This window comes from Notamacropus eugenii, chromosome Y, assembly GCF_028372415.1.
Source record: "Notamacropus eugenii isolate mMacEug1 chromosome Y, mMacEug1.pri_v2, whole genome shotgun sequence".
Classification (NCBI taxonomy): domain Eukaryota; kingdom Metazoa; phylum Chordata; class Mammalia; order Diprotodontia; family Macropodidae; genus Notamacropus; species Notamacropus eugenii.
Window position 1 is genome coordinate 7,817,498 of NC_092880.1, and position 24,598 is coordinate 7,842,095.

A 24,598-nucleotide genomic window follows, 5' to 3' on the forward strand; every position below is an offset into this window, starting at 1 on the left:
AAATAGAACTCTTTATAAATAACACAACAAGGAAAAAAACTCCTGCTGTGATGGAGCATTTTTTCTCTTCTGTAAAGAGATTGCGTTACCTTCTTGGCACCAGTAGGTCTGGGACCCCTGCTGCTAAGACTAATGTATTTTACCTTAACACTCAAAGTCATCCCAATTCCTGCTAAATGATGGAGTGTTTCCAAAGCTTGGTTTTTTTCAATGTAAAACATTTAAGGGCTTTTTTTTTCTGTTTATGGTTGATATGGCTATCAAATCAAAAAAGTACTAGATTTCCTGTTTTGTTTTGTTTTCAAACAAATTTAGTCTGTAGCTCTCAATATTTTATGTCTTTTGTTTCTTAATTGTTTAACATGAAGGTAGAACCTCTATGATGTAATCTGTAATGTTTTTCTAGTCTAATGCAGCATCAGATAACTTTTATGTTTTTGAATTAAAATTGAATTTTCTTTGTTGCAATTCCCATCCTTGACTAACAGAGAGGGGAAAATATTTGGTATGTGTTTGTTTCCTTTACCACCTCTAAATGATCTTTCACTGTAAACTTATTTGTCTTTTTATGACTAAAGATGAAAATAAAATGTTATATTGTGTACACACAAAAAAAGAATAAAGTCTAAATGGGTACATGATCTAGGTATAAAGATTTATACTGTGGACAAACTGGTGGAGCAAAGAATAGTGTATTTTTCAGATTAATGGAGAAGAGAATTTTTGACAAAGAAGTGATAGAAAGCATTTTGAAGTGCAAAGTGGATTATTTTGATTACATTAAACTGAAAAGTTTTTGCACAACCAAACCCAATTCAACCAAGATTCTGAGGGGTGCAGAAAACCAGGAAAAAATTTTTGCAGCTAGTGTTTGTGATAAAGGTCTCATTTCTAAAATACGTAGAGAACTGAGTCAAATATACGAAAATACAAGCCATTGCCCAATTGATTAATGGTCAAAGGATATGAACAGGCAGTTTTCAGAGGAAGAAATTAAAGATATCTATAGCCATATAAAAATGCTCTAAATCACTATTGGTTAGAGAGATTCAAACCAAAACCGCTCCGAGATGCCACATCACAACTCTAAGATTGGCATATTGAAAGAAGAGGAAGATGATATATGTTGGATAGGATGTGGAAGAGTTGGAACACTAATTCATTGTTGGTGGAGCTGTGAGCTGATCCAACAATTGTGGAGAGCAATTTAGAACTATGCCCAAAGGGCTGCAAAAATATACAGACCATTTGAACCATCAATATCGCTTCTAGGATTGTATCTCCAAGAAATCATAAAAATGGGAAAGGGTCCCACATGTACGAAAGTATTTATAGCAGCACTCTTTGTGGTGGCCAAAAACAGGAAATGAAGAGTATGCCCATCAATTGAGGAATGGCTGAATAAATTATGGTATATGAAAGAAATGTAATACTATTGTGCTATGAGAAATGATGAACAGGAAGACTTCAGAGAGGTCTGGAAAGACTTATACGATCTGATACTGAGCGAAAGGAGTAGAACCAGGAGAACTTTGTGCACAACAACGACCACAGTGTGTGAGAGTTTTTTTCTGGTAGACTTAGTACTTCATTGCAATGCACAGACTTCAACAATTCTCAGTGGACTTTTAAGGCCAAATGCCTTCCACATCCAGAGAAAGAACTATGGAATTCAATCGCAGAATGTAGCAGATTTATTTTTGTGTGTGTGTATTACGTTTTGGTTTGTTATATGATTTCTCCCATTCATTTTACTTCTTCTACACAACATGACTATGGTGAAAATGTATTTAATAAGAATATATGTGTGGAAACTATATAAAATTCCATGCTATCTCTAGGAGGGAGAGACGAGGGAGGGAAAAAAGTCTAAGTTATGTGGCAGTGATTGTAGAATATTGAAAACAAATAAAATTAATTTAAAAAAACTAAAACAAGAAGCTTTAAAAAATAAATAAAAAACGTATTAAACCCCTTCACCTTTATAGCTCAGTTGAACCCATTCTTGTAACAGTAACATAGAAGGAACCTGCAATGTCCATATGTCCATAGATAGATTCTGTAAGTTGATAGATATTAGTTTTTTTTTTAAAAAAAAGTATAAGCATTATCGACCACATCAACAACAAAGTTAACAAAAACCACATGATTATCTCAATAGATGCAGAAAAAGCTTTTGACAAAATACAACACCCATTCCTACTAAAGACACTGGAGAACGTAGGAATAAAGGGAACTTTCCATAAAATAATAAGCATATAATATCTAAAACCTTCAGCAAGCATTATATGCAATGGGGATAAGCTAGATGCATTCCCAATAAGATCAGGAGTGAAACAAGGATGTCCATTAGCACCACTATTATTCAATATGGTACTAGAAATGTTAGCTGTAGCAATTAGACAAGATAAAGATATTGAAGGAATAAGAATAGCCAAAGAAGAAACTAAGTTATCACTCTTTGCAGATGATATGATGATTTACTTAGAGAATCCCAGAGATTCAAGTAAAAAATTACTTGAAATAATAAACAACTTTGGCAAAGTTGCAGGTTACAAAATAAACCCACACAAATCTTCTGCATTCCTATATGTTAGCAACAAAGTCCAACAGCAAGAGATAGAAAGAGAAATCCCATTTAAAGCTAGGGTAGACAGTACAAAATACTTAGGAGTTTACCTGCCAAAACAAACCCAGGGATTATATGAACACAATTACAAGACACTTTTTGCACAAATAAAGTCAGATTTAAGTAAGTGGAAAAACATTAGTTGCTCATGGGCAGGCCGTGCTAATATAATAAAAATGACAATTCTACCTAAATTAATTTGCTTATTTAGTGCCATACCAATTAAACTATCAGACAATTATTTTCTAGAGCTGGATAAAATAATATCAAAATTCATTTGGAAAAACAAAAGGTCCAGAATATCAAAGGGACTAATGAAAAGAAATGCTTGGGAAGGTGGCCTGGCGCTACCAGACCTCACATTGTACTATAAAGCAGCAATTATCAAAACCCCTTGGTATTGGCTAAGAAACAGAGAGGTAGACAAGTGGAATAGACTTGGCACTCAAGACACAGTAGGCAAGGAATATAGCAACCTTCTGTTTGATAAACCCAAGGACCCCAGCTTCTGGGATAAGAACCCACTGTTTGACAAAAATTGCTGGGAAAACTGGATAACAGTGTGGTGGAAATTAGGCATAGACCCATACCTGACACCGTACACAAGAATAAAGTCCAAATGGGTACATGATTTAGGTATAAAGATTGATACCATGAATAAACTGGAGAAGCAAGGAATAGTGTATTTATCAGATTTATGGAGAAGGGAAGAATTTTTTACTAAAGAAGAGATAGAAAGCATTATGAAATGCAAAATGGATAATTTTGATTACATTAAACTGAGAAGTTTTTGCACAACCAAACCCAATGCAACCAAAATCCGGAGGGATGTACTAAATTGGGAAAGAATTTTTACAGCTAAGCTCGGGGATAAAGGCCTCATTTCTAGAATATATAGAGAACTGACTCAAATGTATAATTATGCAAGTCATTCCCCAAATGATAAATGGTCAAAGGATATGAACAGGCAATTTTCGGAAGAAGAAATTAAAGATATCTATAATCATATGAAAAAATGCTCTAAATCACTATCGATTAGAGAGATGCAAATCAAAACAACTCTGAGGTACCACATCACACCTATAAGATTGGAAAACATGACAGAACAAGAAAATGATAAATGCTGGAGAGGATGTGGGAGAGTTGGAACACTAATTCATTGTTGGTGGAGCTGCGAACGCATCCAACCATTCTGGAGAGCAATTTGGAGCTATGCCCAAAGGGCTACAAAAATGTGCATACCCTTTGACCCAGCAATATCGCTACTAGGACTGTATCCCCAAGAGATCATAAAAATGGGAAAGGGTCCAACATGTACAAAAATATTTATAGCAGCACTGTTTGTAATTGCCAAAAACTGGAAGTCAAGGGGATGTCCATCAGTTGGGGAATGGCTGAATAAATTATGGTATGCGAATGTAATGGAATACTATTGTGCCATAAGAAATGATGAACAAGAAGACTTCAGAGAGGTCTGGAAGGACTTATATGACCTGATGCTGAGTGAAAGGAGCAGAACCAGGAGAACTTTGTGGGCAGCAATGACCACAGTGTGCGAGAGTTTTTTCTGGTAGACTTGCAATTTTGTAATAACTCAAGAACTTCTTAAAAAAAAATCCCAGTGGTGGTTTTCTAAGGCAAAATGCCTTCCACACTCAGAGAAAGAAATATGGAAGTCATTCGCAGAATGTAGCAGATCATGTTTGTGTATGTCTATGTTTTTGTGATCATGTTTTGATTTGTTATATGATTTCTTCCATTTATTTTAGTCCGACTACATAGCATGACTATAGTGAAAATGTACTCAATAGGAAAGTATATGTAGAACCTATACAGAATTGCATGCAGTCGTGGGGAAGGAGGGGGTAGTGGGGAGTAGGTGTGGGGGGGATAAAATCTCAATTGTATGGCAGTGATTGTCAAACGTTAAAAAAATAATAATAATTAAAAAAACGAAGAACACATTTAAAGCAATTAACATTTATATGACCAGGTGGCACAAAGGATAGAGTGCCGTATTTACACTCAGGAAGACCTGAGTGCAAATCCAGCCTCAGACACTAACTGTGTGACCCTGGGCAAGTCACTTGACTTCTGCCTGTCTAAGTTTTCTCCTCTATAAAATGAGAATCATACTGATAACACCCGCATCCCAGCATTGTTGCTAGAATAAAATAAATATTTTAAATGCTTTGCAAACAGTAGAGTCCTACATAAATACCAGCTACATAATACCAATGTTAATTGTAAAATGCTGGAAGTGTTGTGTGGAAACAGGCACATTAATTCTCTGTTTGTGGATCTGTGAATTGGTCTGCCCATTCTGGAAAAAATCATTTGGGATTATTCAAGAAAATGACTAAAGCTTTTGTATCCTTTGACCCAGAGATTTCATTCCTAAGTAGATACTCCAGAGAGAAGGAAGTGAGACAGCAGATAGAAGGTTAAATCTGAAATCAGGAAAACCTGAGTTCAAAGACTGCTTCAAACATTTACTTTCTGTGTAACTCTGGGCAAGTCACTTAACCTGACTCAGTTTGCTTACTTGTAAAATAAGGATAAAAACAGCATCTACTTCACAGAGCTGTGAGGATAAAATAAATTTAACATACATAAAGCACTTTGTAAACCTCAAAGAGCTACAAGAAGGTTAGCTATTATTATTTAATCTAAAGGTCTCATGTAAACCAAAATATTCCCAGCAGCACTATTTTTGTGGTGGAAAAGAACTGTATTCAGAATGAGTGCACATTGATAGAGGAAAGGCTGAATAAATTATGGTATGTGAATTAACAGAACAAATAAAGCACACGAAAAATTCACACACACACACACACACACACACACAAAGTATAGATCTGGATTTCCCCTCAATGTCTGAGTGTGCATTTGGCAGGAGGCCGTTAGCGCAATCTGTTTCTAGAGCTTGTGAAATCTGGCTTCCAAGATTTTCTTTGGCCTCCCAATTGCCAAATTACTTTTCTTACCCCTCATGATCTTCAATCTTCCTGTTACTTTTGACAATAACACCCTTTTTTCTGTGCAATATTATCCTACTAATTCAGAAAATCAAACAGTATTTTGCATGAACTGATGTTGAGTAAAATAAAGGGTTCAGAATAAAAATATAAGCATTGAAGATAATAAAAAATTAAAGATAATTGCAAAACCATTTATCTCTGATTAATTGGCCAGCTTTTAATCACTCCCCAGGTAACACATAAGAAATATCATGATTCAATTCCATAAGAAAGTATAAAAAGAAATGAATAAGGATATACATATCACCTATTCTGTAGCAGGACCAATACTAAGTGCTTTTTACAAATACTAACTCATTTAAATCTCCCAAGAGCTTAATAGTATGTTCTATTATTATTTCCATTTTATAGTTGTGGAAACCAAAGCCAAGAAGTCCTCCCCTTTTCTGTGAGACAGTTTGTTTCTATCTTTACTAAACACAATGTGAAATGTAGAGGAACTCAGTCTCTAATGTGCTCCCTCTTAAATCTTAAAATCTTTATGATAATATTAGATTATTCATCTCATTGAAGGCTGAGGGATTTTATGGATCCAGTTCTATAACTATAGATATTTTATATCTCCTTTTTTCTCTAAGTGTTACCTAGGTCCCTAAGGAAGGGTAGTGACAACTTCTAAAACAGAGTGACATGAATTATTCACTTTACTTCATAATTGCCAACACATTTTCCCCCAAAATCATAGGAACAAGTTAGTAAACTAAAAAGAATACATTGAAATTAGAAAGTAAGGAGAAGAGTGTTTATTAACCCAATGCTATCTGCATTGATTATAAAAATGGTAATCAATTTTATTCTCAGATTTGAAGTCATAATTTTATCTCTACAAAATATTATTAAATTTGAATTTAGTCAGATATGAAAAAGTCAAAAATCTCTCAGTTTGAAAGAATGTTGGCATACAATCTCTACTTTTGATTGAAATAGTCAACTCTTGCAAGGCTTTTAACATTTTGAGGGTATTTTCCAAATCTATATACAAGGGTCAAATGAACTTTGAGTGACAATGCAGATAGGCTAATAATTGGGTATACTCTTAATGACTATTTAACTCCACAGATGTCAAAGTATTGAAGCTGAACTCTTAAAGAAGATATAACATTTCTGTAGTGGTATGTTAACTGCATTATATGGCTGAAATTATATGCAGGTGGTTGTTTGGTTAGTTGTTTTTCTTCATGCTTGATGAGGAATAAAATTACATCACTCTGCTGAGGTCAAGGCACAGTGTGCCTAATTATAGCTGATCAGAGAAACTCAAAATATTCTATCACAGGTCAGACAAAAATAGTCCATACGAATATTTGGAGTGGATATGCATCTAAATTTTACCATATACTTCTTTTGACTTACTGAAAGATTGCTTTGGTCAAAGAGCACAGTACCTAATGTAATGGATACATGCCATGCTAGGCGGTCCTTTGCCAGTGTCTCCCATGTCTCCTAGGTCTCCCTTGGCTGCAGAAATACAAATGACTGCTTTATCACTGGTGATGGCATGTGTCTCACAGTTTATTTATTTTTTTTCTTTTTAATTAATTTTATTTATTTTCAGTATTCTAAAATCGCTACCATAAAATTTTTCCCCTCCCTCCCCCTCTTCTCCCTGAGACAGCATACAATTTTATATAGGTTTCATACATACATTCTTATTCCCTTTCCCTCCCCAATAGAGTTTTCACTTTTGACTACCACCTCATGCAGCCTTCCCTTCCTTCTATTAGCCTCCCTCTCTTTTACTCCCCTTTAACTTTACTATTTCTTCCGTCCCTTTTAGCTTCCCCTCCCCTTTCTTCCCCCTTCCCCTCCTACTGCCTCTAGAGATAGTTAGGTTTATATACTTAATTAAGTTTAATGTTCCCTCCTTTAACCAAATCAGATTAGAGTACCTCTCAAACAATGCTCATCTCCCTCCCCTCCTTCCCTCTACTCTAATATAATTTCGTACTTCTTCCTGTGATGTAATTGACCATTTTCTGCTTCCTTCTTTTCACATCTCCTGTTACAATCCTTGGCATGCTTAAATCACATTTTTATCATCCCCTCATTTACTTTATTTTTTAAAATTTGTTTATTTTTTTAATGCTCTACAATCACTACCAAAATACTTAGATTTTTACCCTCCACCTACTCCTCACTACCCTCCTCCCTTTCCAAGAGGCCATACAATTCTATATAGGATTTACATACACTTTTCTCTTGAATACGCTTTCACTATAGTCATGCTGTGTAGACGAACTAAAATAAATAGAAGAAATCACATAACAGGGGCGCAGCCAAGATGGTGGAGTAGAAAGACGCACATACACATAGCTCCGAAACCACAGACCATAGAACATCTGTAAAAAGAACTCCCGGCGAATTTTGGAGCAGCAGAGGCCACAGAAAGGTGGAGTGGAGGAGATTTCTGTTCCAGAGAGCCTGAAAACTTCTTGCAAAAGGTCCTTCGCGCTGCGGACATGAAGCCGAGCCCAGCCCTGCCTCAGCAGCACAGCACAGAGAGAAGCAGATTCAAGTGGGATTCAGGGACAGAATCTCCAGCAGCAGCGCAGGTCCCTCCACCCACAGGTGACGGGGGTCTGTGAGAGGGTCTCTTTGACGGGTTGAGAGGGGAGTGGGGTGCCCCCATAACTCAGGTCACCTCGGGAGGCAACAGCAGAGGTGGGAGCAGCCGGGGGCTCCCCAAGCAGGCAGGAGCTCGGATCCATTGTTGAAGGTTTCTGCATAAACCCCCTGAGGGAACTGAGCCTGAGAGGCGGCCCTGCCCCCACCTGAGAACTTGAACTTGATCTCACACTGAATAGCAGCCCCGCCCCTGCCCAAAGTCCTGAGGCTGGGAAGCAGCATTTGAATCTCAGACCACAAGTGCTAGCTGGGAGGATCTGGAGGCAAAGTGGGTGTGAAGAGAATATTCAGAAGTCAAGTCACTGTCTGGGAAAATGCCCAGAAAAGGGAAAAGAAATGAGACTATAGAAGGTTACTTTCTCGGTGAACAGGCATTTCCTCCCTTCCTTTCTGATGAGGAAGAACAATGCTTACCATCAGGGAAAGACACAGAAGTCAAGGCTTCTGTATCCCAGCCCACTCAACGGGCTCAGGCCATGGAAGAGCTCAAAAAGAATTTTGAAAATCAAGTTAGAGAGGTGGAGGAAAAGCTGGGAAGAGAAATGAGAGACATGCAGGTAAAGCATGACCAGCAGGTCAGCACCCTGCTAAAGGAGACCCAAAAAAATGCTGAAGAAAATAACACCTTGAAAAATAGGCTAATTCAATTAGCAAAAGAGGTTCAAAAAGCCAATGAGGAGAAGAATGCTTTCAAAAGCAGAATTAGCCAAATGGAAAAGGAAATTCAAAAGCTCACTGAAGAAAATAGTTCTTTCAAAACTAGAATGGAACAGATGGAGGCTAATGACTTTATGAGAAACCAAGAAATCACAAAACAAAACCAAAAGAATGAAAAAAATGGAAGATAATGTGAAATATCTCATTGGAAAAACAACTGACCTGGAAAATAGATCCAGGAGAGACAATTTAAAAGTTATGAGACTACCTGAAAGCCTTGATCAAAAAAAGACCCTAAACATCATCTTGCATGAAATTATCAAGGAAAACTGCCCTGAGATTCTAGAACCAGGGGGCAAAATAAATATTGAAAGAATCCACCGATCACCTCCTGAAAGAGATACAAAAAGAGAAACTCCTAGGAACATTGTGGCCAAATTTCAGAGTTCCCTGGTCAAGGAGACAATATTTTAAGCAGCTAGAAAGAATCAATTCAAGTATTGTGGAAATACAATCAGGATAACACAAGATCTAGAAGCTTCTACATTAAGGGATCGAAGGGGACATGGAATAGGATATTCCAGAAGTCAAAGGACCTAGGACTAAAACCAAGAATCACCTACCCAGCAAAACTGAGTATAATACTTCAGGGGAAAAATTGGTCTTTTAATGAAATAGAGGACTTTGAAGCATTCTTGATGAAAAGACCAGAGCTGAAAAAACTACCACAACTGAAATACCACAACTTATTCAGCCATTCCCCAATTGATGGGCATCCCCTTGATTTCCAGTTTTTGGCAACTACAAAAAGTGCTGCTATAAATATTTTTGTACATGTGGGACTCTTTCCCATTTTTATGACCTCTTGAGGTTACAGTCCCAGTAGTGATAATGCTGGGTCAAAAGGCATGCACATTTTTGTAGCCCTTTGGGCCCCTCATTTACTTTATATGTGTTCCCTCTATGTATATGCCTTTTATATTTCATAATGGATGTACAATTCTCAAGATTGACAAGTATCATCTCTTATAGGGAGGTAAACATTATTGCCAAATTGAGTAACAAGTTTTTCTTTTTCCCTGTTTACCTAAAAGTCTCTCTTGAGATCTGCATTTGAAGATCAAATTTTCTATTGAGTTCTGTACTTTTTTGTCAGGAAGATCTGAAAATTCCTTATTTCATTGAATGTCCATCTCCTTCCCTCAAATGTTATGCTGAACTTTGCTGGATTATTGATCCTTGGTTGTAGTCTCAGCTCCTTTGTCTTGCAGTATATAATATTACACTTCCTTTGATCTTTTAATGTAGAAACTACTAGGTCCTGCGTGCTCCAGACTGTAGTTCCTCAATATTTGAATGGTTTCTTTCTGCTGCCTGTAGTATTTTCTCCTTCACTTGATAGTTTTGGAATTTTGCAAAAATATTTCTGGGTATTTTTAGTTTGGGATCCCTTTTGGGTGGCGAACAGTGGATTCTTTCGATGACTATTTTTTCCTCTGGATCTAGCACTTCTGGACAGTTTTCCTTGATGGTTTCTTGGAAGATATTTTCCAGACTCTTTTATTCATCATGGCTTTCTGGTTGGCCTATGATTCTTAAATTTTCTCTCTTGGGTCAATTTTCCAGGTCAGTTGTTTTTCCAATTAGATACTTTGCATTTTCTTTTACCTTTCCATTCTTTAGATTTTGACTGATTCTTAATATCTCATAGAATCACTAGTTCCCACTTGCCCAATTCTAATTTTTACCAAATTGTTTTATTCAGTTAACTTTTGCATCTCCTTTTCCATGTGTTCAATTATTCCTTTTAATGAATTATTTTCTCCAGTTAATTTTTGTACTCCTTTTCCCATTTGTCCAGTTTTCCCAGTTAGGTTTTGTGCTTCCTTTTCCATTTATTCAATTTTCCTTTCTAAAGGCTTGTTCTCTTCAAGGAATTCTTTATTCACACGTTTAAAATCATTGGCCAGTTTTTCTTCTGTTTCCTTCTTCAGCTGTTTCAGGAGAGCTGTTTGTGCTTGTGAGCAGTTCATAGACTCTTCTGAAGTTTCAGATGGGAGTACAGTCTCAACACTGACCTCTTTGGTAATTGTGTTTTGGTCCTTGACCCCAAAGAAATATTCTATGTTTTTTCTGCTTTCTTTTTTTCTTCTTGCTCATGATAGTGAGGATTTGTGTGCTGTGGCCTCTGGTTCTTTCAGTTAGAAGCTGGAGAATCTGGAGTTGATTTGACTGGTGTGAAAAGGGTAAGGGCAGGTGCCTTTTCTTCTTTTTTGTGTGTGTTTCCAAGAATCAGTACTGAGGCTAGCTTGTTAAGTGTGGGGGAGGGGTGGGGTGCTCACAGGAGATCTCAGCTGTGCTAGATCAAAGGCAAACTCAGTGTTGGGTGATCCTGGCTGCTCTAATGTCTTCCCATTTCCCCTGAAGCTCTGAGGCATGCTTGGGTCCTACTGAAACATTCCTGCCCTCCCGGGGCTCCTGTACTTCTGGTTCACCTCTACCACACTAAGAGTAATCCCTCTTAGGTATTTTCCTAGCCTCAGGTTATACAAGACTGTTTTCCCCATCAGCTGATCCCACTGATTCAGGATTTTTCTGTGGAAGTATTTTATGGTTCTTTCAGAGGTCAACACGGGGAGGGCGAGAGAGCATTTACCGATCATTCCACCATTTTGGCTCCCAGAAATTCATGTAGGTGACTTACAGATGTTTAATTTGCGGACTGATAGTCTCAGGAGCTGATTCAACTGAAACCTGTTGCTCAACGACTCTCACTCGCTCAGTTCTGCTTGTCTCCCACCCTGGGCTGCCACTCCGCAGTTCTGCTATGCTGCAGCTGTCTCAGGCCACCCCAGGATGTCTTGCTCAGCGGTAGTGGATGCGCAGGGCTGTGTGATGCTGTGGGCTCATGCCCCGAGGAACAGATCCTTTCCATCGACCTTGCAGTCTGTCCTGATCTGTGAATCTATCACAGTATGTCTCCTATTAGATTCTGCACCTCCAAAATTTCATCAGATTCTTTTTGTAGATGTATTGGAAAGAGTTTGTCTATGAGCTTAGGTGACTAATTGCTCTCACTCCACCATCTTTGCTCTGCCCCTGTCTCACAATTTATTACAAAGTTCTTCAGAGTGACCTAAAGAATGCCCTTGTGTTATATACACAGGTATAGCATAATAATATTTACAAATAATCTTTAAAAAAGCAAAATGAGTCAGAAGGAAATTTAATTGATGGTAGATTTTTTTGAAAGAAATTTATTATCTATGCAAAAGTTTCATTCAGAATATATTCCATCATCCTATGATTGTTAAAAACGTTTCTATGGGTAGAAAATGGGCAATGGGTGTTGACATGGTGACTATAAAGACTGAAATTGTTTCCCCATGAGACAGTTGTCACTCTTTATATGGCTGGTTGTGCCATACCTTGTTCTTTAAGTTGGCCTACTAGCCAATATTTCCCAGAGAGGCTCATGATGTTGCTTTTGGGAAAGTGTCAACATATTCAAACCAAATTATGCCAAAATGTTTCTTTCTCTTTCCTTGTAAAGAGAAATATATTGCCAGGCAATAGGCATAAGGCAGTGATAAAGCATTCATTTTTACTGCAGTCAGTAAAGAGTAAAATGGTATTTTTGTTTTGTTTTAAGTAAATTTATCATTTTCTGGAAAAGTTTCCTCCTTTTCCTTCTCTTGTTCTCCTTTCTCCTCCTCCTCCACCTTCCCTTCCACTTTCTTCTTCCAACAACAACAAAGCAGTAGCAGCAACAGCAACAACAGGAAAATAGTATTCGTAGTGATTATAATAATAATCTATATGGAAGGAACATCAAACTACAAGCATTGAAACTGAATGTTGTGAAATTAGAAAGTACAGGCTTAGATCCAAAGAAGAGAGCGCACTTTCCTCTTTTTTATGGAATTTAGTATCCATGGGTGTTAAATGTTGCATGCAATGTTAGATTTCTTTCTCTGACTTTGGTATTCAATTTTTCTCTTTCTTAGTGTTCTATTTGGGTTTTTTTTTTTGATAATGGGTGTCTCTGAAAGAGAAAAGAGAAAGAAAAGAAATTTAAGAAAAGCTATGCCTATCTTTGAATCTATCTAAAAAATAGAACAAATCAGAAAGCAGTGGGTTCTGATAGCTCATAAAGTCAGAATACTGCATTTCCTTTTATAACTTGTCTAGGGTAAGATCGGGTGTTGATAATGGTGATGGTGGTGGCTCTTTTCATTCTTTCAAGTTCTCCCTTTTCAGTTCTCAATCTTTTGTGATGTAGTGGTGGATTAGCAAGCATCCAACATTCTCAGGATGACCTACAGGCACAGATTCGTCGATCTGCTTTATAAAGGAAAGATAGCATCAAAGGAATTAGCAATTAGCAATCCTTCTATAATTACACATATCACTGGTTGAGAGTAAAAGTCAACAAGTTGAACGTGGAGAAGATACAAACTGAAAAAATGCAGGCAGAGAAATTAGTACAAAGATCAACAGACAGGGCTCCAACTATCTGACAAATAATATATCGAATGGGGAAGCACCAACATCTGAATAGTTGGGGGGTTCTTGACAAATGGCTACTCAGAGTCCCATCTAGGGAAACAAGAGGTCCTTCTCTTCAGCAAAATCCCCAAAGCAAAACATCCATCTCCCACTATATATCGTTTTCAAATTTCCATAGGACTCCAGATGCAATGTCAATTCTCTTCTGTAAGACATTTACACTGAGTCACAAGAAGACAGTCATCTTGGTGCAGGAAAATAACCTCCAGTTATGCATCACAATTTTAATCTCTGACATTTGTTTTGATTTTACAAAACCTTCTCCAGGACTTGCCATATATGACACATATTAACCCTCATACTTGCCATTATGTCATTTTAATTTGATTTCCTTAAGTTTTAAAATTGTATCTTCTTCTGGTGTCCCTGAATACCTCTCTCTTCTTGACAGTATAGTAAGTTTATAAGTAGCCAATAGGGTATATGGTGAATTATAGGAAAACTAGACCCTTTTCAGAGCTACTCATTCACCTTTGCCATTCTCACCTGTGGCTCCAAGAACTTATACCATGAGAAGTGGCTGCATGCCAGTAAAACTATTAGTAGACAGGCTAAACCAGGTTGAAGGTACCTGAATTGACTCAAGCTCATGCATGAGATGGGGTTAGGGGTATCTATTCCAAGTATGGGAACACTTCCACTCAGAAGAGACTGCTAAAAACAATTTGTTTCAAAAGCCATGAGGGCAGCTGAAGTAGATACTATGGAACACTTTAGAACTTGTTCAGACTTGGATGCCTCTCTCCTTAACCACCATCTCCCACATTGCTACTTGCTTTCCTTCAGCATCCAATCCCATGTTTCCATTCTGTCTGATTCAGTATGCCTTTCATTATTTGCCTCTGTATTTCTGTGCTATGTGTCCCTACTTCCTCTATGGTTATTAAATTATGATTACAAACCCATTTCCCACTGCCATCATGGTCATTCTCACAGAGTACTCAAAGATTCAATTGTTTTTGCCCACATTTAATAATTTTATTATCTCATATAGTATCAATTCACTTTAAACCTTAAAGGGTTTCACAGGTTAACAAGAAATTAGATGTCAGTTTCTTTTATACTTGCCAACTTGAGATATTATTTACTTAATACAATAAATATTTAATTTGTATAAACTGAGTCTATTTATGTGTATATATGTTAGAGTGTATGCATATATACATACAAACATATAAACATACACAAGTATATACACACACACTTGTTCTTGCTACTGGGTTATGCAAACATTAATAATTCAGACAAGATGAATCCACAGGTTTTTAACGGTCTTCATTGGGATCATTGTTAAGTACTGCTCATGCCAGAAAAGTGGGAAACTTGAAAACAGATTTTGACACCGAGTTGATTGCTACATGTTTTATTTTGATTCCATTATATTTGGCGGTACCAGAGCTTGTGCAGAGCATTCTTCATTTCTGTATTTCTTAGAGTGTAGATAAAAGTTTACAGCATGGATGCAATCACAGCATATAACACAGAGCATTCTATCTCACTATTGTTGTCCCTGGGAGGTGTTGTGTAGGTATAGACAAAGGGCAGAAAGAACAGGACTACAACCATAATGTGGGAGTCAAAGGTGGAGAGAGCTCTGCGCCTACCCTCTCTCAAGTGCATATGAAGATTATACATTATGACTGTGCAAGGATAAGATAACCAACCAAGCAAACCATGGCAGTGTTAGCAATGACGAAGATATTAACAACATGCATGTAGGTGCAGATCAGCTTCAGGAGGGGCTTCGCATCACATATGCAGTGGTCAGTCTGATTACGGCCACAGAAAGGTAACCAACGGATCATGAATATCTGGGCAATGGAATGTCAAAAGGTCACTGTACAAGAAGTCAATATCAGCATATTACACTGGCACCGGTTCCCAAGGACTGTGTAGTGCAAAGGTTTACAGATGGCAACACAGCGATCAAAGGCCATTCAACACCTCCCAGGCAGTGAGCAGCAAAAAGCTGAAAATGAGATGTTTTTGCTTTCTGCAGCTAAATCTCTGATCAGTGTAGGAATGATGGTGGAAGTATAGGCGGGATCTGTGAGGGCCAAGTGACACAAAAAAATAGTACATGGGTTGCTGACTCAGATGGCTACCTGTGGTAGTGATGAAGATGATGAAGTTACCAAGGAAGATTGTAAAATAACAGAGCAAGAAAAATCCAAAATATATTGTCCTCATCTCTTTGGTCATGAAAAGTCCCAAGAGAACAAATTCTGTGACATTGTTCTGATTTTTCATGTAGTTAGAGGAGGTGACAAATATAAAGTAGATTATTAATTAATCTGAAATTGTGTGGAATAGGACAAATCATCATTGGTATCAGTTGTATTTATAGTGCATAAAACCCTCTTTGAGATAATTTTAAAACATATAAGATTGTTTAAATTGTCACACTGATTGTAAAGTTTTAAACTAAAGTGCCCAATTTTAAGTCACATAATTAAAAATAAATTAAATAAATATCTGTTTACTAATACTTTTACAAGGGAAATAAATCCATTTGCATCTACACTTTCAAGGTCATAACTTAAAATAATATAAATATATCTTAAATAATTACCTATATATCTCTATACTCTATCTATCTATTTATATATAAAATTTTAATAAGGAATAGCATAGTTAATTGTCATAATATAAAATTATTATTATAAGGGTAAGTAACCCTACCTACATTTTTTTCTGTGATGGGATGGTGCAAATGACAAGCAAAGTCCAGTCAAAACAAGCAAACCAATCAAGTCATGATATTTGGTATTGGATAAGGGAGGCAAGGAAGAGGAGGAGGAGGAGAGAAGCATAAAAGTAAAGCAAAGTCTTCTTCAAAATAATAATAATGGTATCCCATAGTTCTTTGCGTATCTTTGCAAACTTTTTGAGCAGCAATTTTTCTTCACTTAAGAAGACAAAATTCTCTGTTACTGTGGCTGAAAATGATCTATCACCATAGCATCAACACAACTTATCCTAAACCTTCTCAAACACAGTACGGCTGATCCTTTTGTAGAGTTTACCATGTTGGCCAGAGCTTTCTAGCTTCACCAAACCTGATTGAATATGGATTCTCCAAACATAACTTTGAGAAAATTAAATCATAGTGATTTTCAGGTTTTTCTCCTTCGTGAAGAACGATTCTATGTTCTATAATTTAAATTTTTCAGATCAAGTGGGTTAAATCTTATGCTTCTCTTTCTTCTGTAGCTAACTTTTAACTTTTGCAATTACCTCAATTTGTTTTCTTTTTAAATTTATCGATTCACGTCAATGTTCAGTCACAGGCAGTTCTCAATTCACTGTTTTCCATCTCTCTCACTATGGAAAAAAAAAATTTCCTATCCCCCTCCTGGCCAGATCTGCATTGTAAATTAAGAAAACATTGTCATGTACATAAATAAGGTATTTTAACAGGCATCCTAACATGAATCCTATCTAATCTAAAAAAAGCTTTATCACTGTTTAAATATTATTACTAAAAAATAAAATAAAACACAGATGAGCTGACCTTGATTGATCCAATGAATGATTCAGTAGATTAATTAGATATGTAGGACCAGTGCTCTCTTCCAAAAAGGATGAAAGTATTTCTTATTATTCTTGTTTCTTATGATTTGAAGGTGGGGATGGGAAAAACCACAGAAGCACTACTTGTGGAAAATAATCAAGCTGAATCAACCATATTCACTATTTCTAGTGTGACACTTTTCTGCAGAGAGAAGGGAGGCATCTGTTTTATCATCTGTTCTTTGGAGTTAGTATTGATCCCAGTCCTTTATGTTTGTTAGTTAATCTATCTATACCATATCTCTATCTTTAGTACATTTTAATCTATCCATCCTTCCATTGTATTTTCATAGATTCATTAATATATCATTCTTATCTCTTAATCTATCCATTCATCTGTCCATAATCTATCTATCCATCCATCTATACATCTATATATTTATTTTCCCCCAGTAGTCCCGATAGGAATGTTCCTTTACTCTTGATTTTAACTCAAATAAGTAAATTGTAACATTCAACAACAACAATGGATGGAGAATGACCCAAGAGGAAAGAACAATAATTTCAGCTACTTCATACATTAATTTTCCCAGAGCTTTGCTCATCTAAGCTAACCCTATAGTTACCCAAAAACACAATGCAATGCAAAACATGTACTGTTCTTCTCTGAGAGCAGATTTAAACTCCAAAGGTAAAGAATCTTAACCTGAACTACCTACATAAGAGCTGTGTTTGACAAGTGTGAGGAAAAGGAAATCTTTTCTAAGAAAAGGAAATATTGTTCTAAGATGTAGAGCTGTAAGGTACATTGGGACAGTGAGGTGGCACAGTGGATAGAATTCCAGGCCTGGATGCGGGAAGACGTATGTACCTGGTTTGGAATTCATCTTCAGACACTTATTAGCTGTATGACTCTGACAAGTCACTTAACCTTGTTCAGTGGTGGAGAGAAACCTGCAGCTTTGAGTCCACACACGGCCTTCTAGGTGCTTGGGTGCAGCCTTTTGATTAAGTCCAAGTTTAACAAAACAAATCATTTCACTAAAGGGATTTGTTGTGTGACGTTTGAATTAAGTCAGATGACTGCACTTGAGAACCGAGAGGATGACATGTGGCCTTCAGGCCACAGGTTCTCTACTCCTGACCTTGTTTGTCTCAGTTCCTTCTTTTGTAAAATGAACTGTGAAAGCAAATGGCAGAAAAATCCAGTATCATTGCCAACAAAACAAAACAAAACAAAACACAAAGAAGACCATGAAGAATCTGACCTTACTCACACAATTGACCATCAACAACAAAGGGACTTTAGAGGCAGGATGACTTACAAGAGAGATCATACTGATCTCTCTGAATTGGGAATTACAAGACCTGAGTTCAAATCCACTCTTCTCCCTACCATGTGACCACTAACTTCTCTGTGTTTTTTTTTCTTCATCTGTAAGATGAAAAGATTTACTTGGAAGATTTTAAGTATTTGTTTCAGCTACAAATATATCATCATTCAATTATCAAAGCCTCCTTTTGAAGCTAAATAATTATAGGGATAAAATGATATTTTCAAAGACACTCACTGAGCCATTCAGTAGTTTAGCGGGGATTCAAATTTGAATCTGAAATTCAATGCATTAAAATGCTTTGTCGTTTGCCATATTGCTATTAAGGGTTAATGGTTAGATTCAAGATTCAAACTTCTTGCTTTTCACGGTTTTATTTATTTGCTTTGTAATGTATTCCTTGGCTGTACCCTATCTAGCCCACAAATGCTTGTGATAGTGAAATGACTCAAAAGGAAAAAGAGAAAGAGATTTTTCCACCATCTTTATGATTCTAGAAATGCCTCAACTAAAGTTCTTCATACCAAGAACCTTTTTCTTTAAACCTAGCCTTAAGGAATAATGTTCCATATCCTTACTATTGAAGATATTTAAGCTCAAGCATTTTCTTGGGTGGGAGGAATTAATAAAAAATTTCACTGAAGAATGGTAAGCACATGACATAAGAGCATATGAGTATCTGAAATGAGGAAGTAGGAATCTAGGTTATCTCATATAATAAAACTATTGCTTTTGTAGGGAAAAAATAACTTTCAAAGACTTCCTTTTTTACTTATTTATCTTGTGTATGTAAAAGTATTGAATAAATATTGTTAAAAATTTGATGAGTGATGTTATTAGGGACAATAAAGTCCTACAATCAATGAGTACAAGTGCATACAAGAAAACTTACATTATACCGCAACACAACAAGACAAATTCATTCGCAGGAGATGTAATCCCATTCAAAACCTACCTGGTACCAAGAAGAGAAGACTGACGTCTGGTCAAGCATTACTGGCAAATATGGATTATTTTGGTCTCCCAAGAGGATGGTCTACTATTATCAACAGATGGGGTGGCAGAAGGTAATTTTTTCCAGGCAACTTCAATTTATTCTAAGGAGAGAGGAGTGTTCCCTTCTTTTCTGGAGCTCAGAAGGCAAATGGATTTTCCACATTATTGACTCCATGCAAAATATTTAGTCCATTGACTGCTTTCTGTGAAATCACATAGAAAAGTGATTTTAAAGGTTTGTGAAGCACCCTTGAGACTTGTTCTCCTGCAAACATTTCCAAGCAACTTAGAAAAGCAAAATATCAAAATACAAATACAAATTTCAGGATTAGTCAACAAGTCAGTTGTTCAATCGAGCATTTATTAAACACCTGGATCTACCAGACAAGTCTACACAAGGGAGTAAAAATGACGTGATGCAGTCATTACCTCAGAGTCAGGAAGATCTCAGTTGAAGTTCAGACTTTAGCAGAGATTGCCAGTGTCACTATAATAAAAAGCTTAATCTTTTGATGCCCCGTGGAACACTGCCCTATTACAAAGCAAGTACTTTTCCTCATTGGAGGTAAGATGCCTTTATCAGGTGGCATCAAGGTGATGCGGGGGATAGAGCACCATCCCTGGAGTCAGGAAGACCTGAATTCAGAATGACCTCAGATGCATACTAGCTGTGTGAACTTCGATTCATTTGCCCCTCCAAAAAAAAAGCTTCTTCAGGAGTTCTATACACCAATGTAATTTTGGCTCTATTTCAAAATGAGAAAATAAAATTTAAAAAGTAACAGACTCCATTCAAGATGCTGAGGATATAGCCAAAAATTAAATAATCATTGCCTTTGAGCAGTTTGTGGTTTATTGGGTATAACAGCATGCATATATTTAAGTATATTTCAGTAATATATTAGACTCCTTCACCCTTATTATTCAATTGAACCCATTCATGTAACAGAAACATAGAAGGTACCTGCAATGTCCACTTGCCCACAGATAGATTTTGTAGGTTGATAGATATGGCAGCTGAAAAATAATAGATCTGTATTTCCCCTCAGTATCTGAGTGTGCATTTGACAGGAGTAATCTTTGAACACGAAAATATAATATCAGACACTGTCTCCGCTTTTATTGCATCCATTTGCAAGGAAGTGATGGAACTGGTTGCCACGACGTTTGGCCATTTTTTTTAATGTTAAGTTTCAAGTCAGCTCTTACACTCTCCTCTTTCTCCTTCATCAAGAGATTTTTTTAAAAATTCTTCCCCAATTTCTGCCATCGCAATGGCATATCTGGGATTGCTGATATTTTTCCAAGTAATCTTAATCACAGCTTTTGGTTCATCCAGTCTGTCATTTCACATGATATATGATGCATATTAAATCTAAATAAATAAAGTGACAATATATAGCCTAGTCGTACTTCTTTCCTAATCTTAAATCAATCATTTGTTCCATACTTAGTTGCTTCTTGATCCACATACTGGTTCCTAAAGAGAGAAATAAAATGCTTTGGTACTCCTACCTCTTTGAGAACTTGCTACATTTTGCTATGATCCACACATAGTCTTCAATGTAGTCAGTGAAGCAGAAGTAGACTTGCCCCCTGGAAATCCCTTGTTTTCTGTACAATCCGGCAAATATTGACAATTTGAACTCTAGTTCCTCTGTCTCTCTCAGAATGAGCCTGCTCTTTTGGTAGTTCTTAGTTCACACATTATTAAAAGCAAGTTTGCATATTCTTAAACCTAATCTCGATGACATGTGAAATAAACACAATTGTTCGGTACTTTGAACATTCTTTGGCATTGTCTTTCTTTAGGATTAGGATGAAAACTGAATCCACTAGCTACTTATTCTTTACAAAATGAAGAAATTTTTTGACACCCAAAATACTCCACTTTTCAGGAAAATTACAGTACTCACATAAATATCAGTTTTTAAGTACCATGGCTTTGTTTGCCAGACTCTTTACTCTTAGAATGAAAAATGAAATTAGTGTTCATCTTAATCGTCAATTTCTTCATGAAGTCCTCACTGATCCTACAGAAAAAAGTGCTTTTTTTTTTCTTTCCATCAGACACACTCACATGTCCTCTTTTTCTCCTCAGTCTGACTCTGCCCTTCTGTCCATATCTATCTGATGGTCTTTATACTCTTCTCATCTCTCTCTCTCTCTCTCTCTCTCTCTCTCTCTCTCTCTCACACACACACACACACACACACAAACATACACAGGCACACACACACACATACACCATTTTTTTGTTGTTCAGTCATTTTCCAGATAAGGAAACTGAGACCAACAAGGTTAGATGACTTGCCCAGAGTCACACAACTAGTAAGTATCTGAGGCCAGATTTGAACACAGGAAGATGAGTGTTCCTGATTCCAGGCCTGGCATTCTCGCTACTGCACCATCCAGCTTCTTCAACAGGAATATAATTACATAATCATAGTGAGCTCCTGATAGAGGACGTCCTCTATTTGTTTGGTCTAAAAGTTTTTCTAAAACTTTATATTTTAGAGATGTATCTATGAAACTTGGAGACTAAGGTATTTATCCCCGGTTTCAAACTTCCAATAGTGGTCAGAGTTGTGCTTGAAAAAATGATTTTGCTGACCAAAGTTTTACAAAAATATAATATGATAATTACTTCTAAAATGGTATAGGAATACCAGTAAAGCACAAGTACATATAATGATCCACTTTGACAGGTAGGGCCAAGAAATTGTCTCCTTTTTTCTGAGGCAATGTTTCCATTTTGACTAAACACAAAGTGAGAGTTAGAGGAACTCAGTCTCTAAGTTTCTCCCCCTTTAATCTTAAAATCTTAATTATTAAATTAGATTACTCATTTCAATGAAGGGTGAGGGATTTTGTGGGTCCAGTTCATCTCCCTTCAGTGGGGATGGGAGGGGAGGGAGGAAGGGAGAGAAGTTGGAATTCAAAGTATTAGAATGAATGTTGAGAATTGTTTTTACATACAACTGGTAAATAAAAAATACAAGTAATAGGGTATAGAAATCAATCTCGTCCAACAAGAAAAGAGAGAAGATAGGGATAAAGGAAAGGTGGAGTGTGATGGAAGGGAGCGCATCTTGAGGGAAGGGGTAATCAGAATGCAAAGCATTATGGAATGGGCGGAGTGGAGAGATGGGGAGAAAACTTGGAACTCAAAATTTTGTGAAAATGAATGTCGAAATCTACAAATAAATAAATAAACTTAAAAAAAATAAAAACCAATGTTATTTTCTCAGTTCTCCTTCTTATCCTTTTTTCCCCCAATCTCAACGTACACTCGGAAACCTTCCCAATGAAAATTTGAGCTCATGATTTGTGAAACTGGATTTATAGGTAATCTTTCCCCTTATCTTGCTGCAATGGCAACCAAAATAGGATCCTTTGCTGTTTTTGTTTTAGTATAATCAAGTGCCTCTAGTTGAATGTCGCCTTTATCAATCAAGAGTATTTACAAGTAGCAAAATACAGAAACAAGAGTTTCCTTAACTAGAACCAGTATATGTATTTGTATGGTTAATTATTTTAAGGTGATTAAAGATCTTCCCCATCCAATAATGTGCCTGCCCATTAAGGGAAGTTTAATTAGGGAAGATTTGTGGGAAAGCCTATGCCTTTTGTTAATGGAACACTGGTTCTCAAGTGTTATGATCGTCCTTTGCTCTAAAAAAGGTATAAATATTCTTAGCTGTGATTTTATTGTAAGGTTTACTGACTGGAAGTGTTTGCTTGACCAGATAAGGACTCTGGGAAGCTTTTAACGGACTTCTCTGGCTTTGAAAACCCAGATGCTGATGCTTCCATGTCTGGTAACTATGGTCAGGCAGTTGGTCCTGTTTGTTGAATTCAGGCGGAGGAAGCCATGCCAGTTGATCTTCTATTTCTCTGCATTTTCTTTGAAGTTCAGTGTGCTGTCTCCCCTGAACTAGATGAATGATCTATGTGCTTGGTTAAAGAAATGATACATATGCTAGATTAAAGTGATTTTTAACAACTCAAAAGTTGCCTTTCCTTTTATGAACGCAGATCTAAGAACTTGTGATAGCAGGTCCCCCTGTATATGTTGGGGTTCTTATTATTAAACTTGTATTAAAGTGTCCCCCCAAGTACTTTTCTGGCCATTTCGAAGCCATGAACCCTCTCCATTACATGTTCTGCTTCCCCATTAGAATATAACCTCTTTGGGGCATGAGATTATTTTTTTTGTTTGAATGTGAATCCTCAACAATTAGCACTTTGCCTGGCACATAGTCAACATGTCAAAATAACCAGGATTTATTGAACACCCACTATGTGACAGTATTATTCTAAGCATGATATATATATATATATATATATATATATATATATATATATATATATATATATATATATATATATATATGTGTGTGTGTGTGTGTGTGTGTGTGTGTGTGTGTAATTTTAAAAAAACAGATCTTGTTCTCAAGGTGCGTGCAGTCTGAAGGATTTGGGGACAAGATGCACATACATATTGCATATATAAACAGCAAATGGAAGATAATGTCAGAGTGAAGGCACTAAAATAAAAGAGGAATGACAAGGCTTCATATAGAAGGTGAGATTTTAGCTGATACTTGAGAAGGAGGCAAGGAGGAGAAAGCACATTCTTAGCATAGTAGACAGCCATGAAATATGGCCAGATTCTAAAAATAAAGGGTAGTCCTCAAGGAAAAATAAGGAAGCCAGAAATATTATTTCAAAAATTATGTGGAAGTATATGTAAAGCAATAAGTGGGAAGGGGGTATATTCGAAACTTTAAAGGCCAGAAAACAGGATTTTATACAGTAAGGACTTCATATTCATTTCATGTTCTCTGTCTCTTTTTCTCTGTCTCTGTCTTCTCTGTCTCCTCTCTCTCTCTCTCTCTCTCTCTCTCTCTCTCTCTCTCTCTCTCTCTCTCTCTCTCTCTCTCTCTCTCTCTCTCTCTCTCCTCTTCTGTATCTTTTGGCAGTTGTGATTACTGACTCAGTCTGAGTATTACATCTTCCCTTTGCTTTCATGACATTCCTCTTTGTTCTCCTCCTACCTGCCTAACTCTTCACTGTCTTAAGTAATGTATGTCCATTATGTCTATCACAGGCTCCTGTCCTGAAACTACTTTTCTCTATATCCTCCTCTTGATTAATACCATCAGCATTCTTGGTTTTGATGATTGTCCACATTAAGAAGATCTTCAGATTTATACATTTAACCCTCTTCC

General features: G+C 36.7%; 1 pseudogene; it reads right to left on the reverse strand.

Moving 5' to 3' along the window:
* Positions 1 to 14,898: 14,898 nt before the first annotated feature.
* On the reverse strand, positions 14,899 to 15,771 carry LOC140516613 (olfactory receptor 4P4-like; annotated as a pseudogene).
* Between the last annotated feature and the right edge of the window lie 8,827 nt (positions 15,772 to 24,598).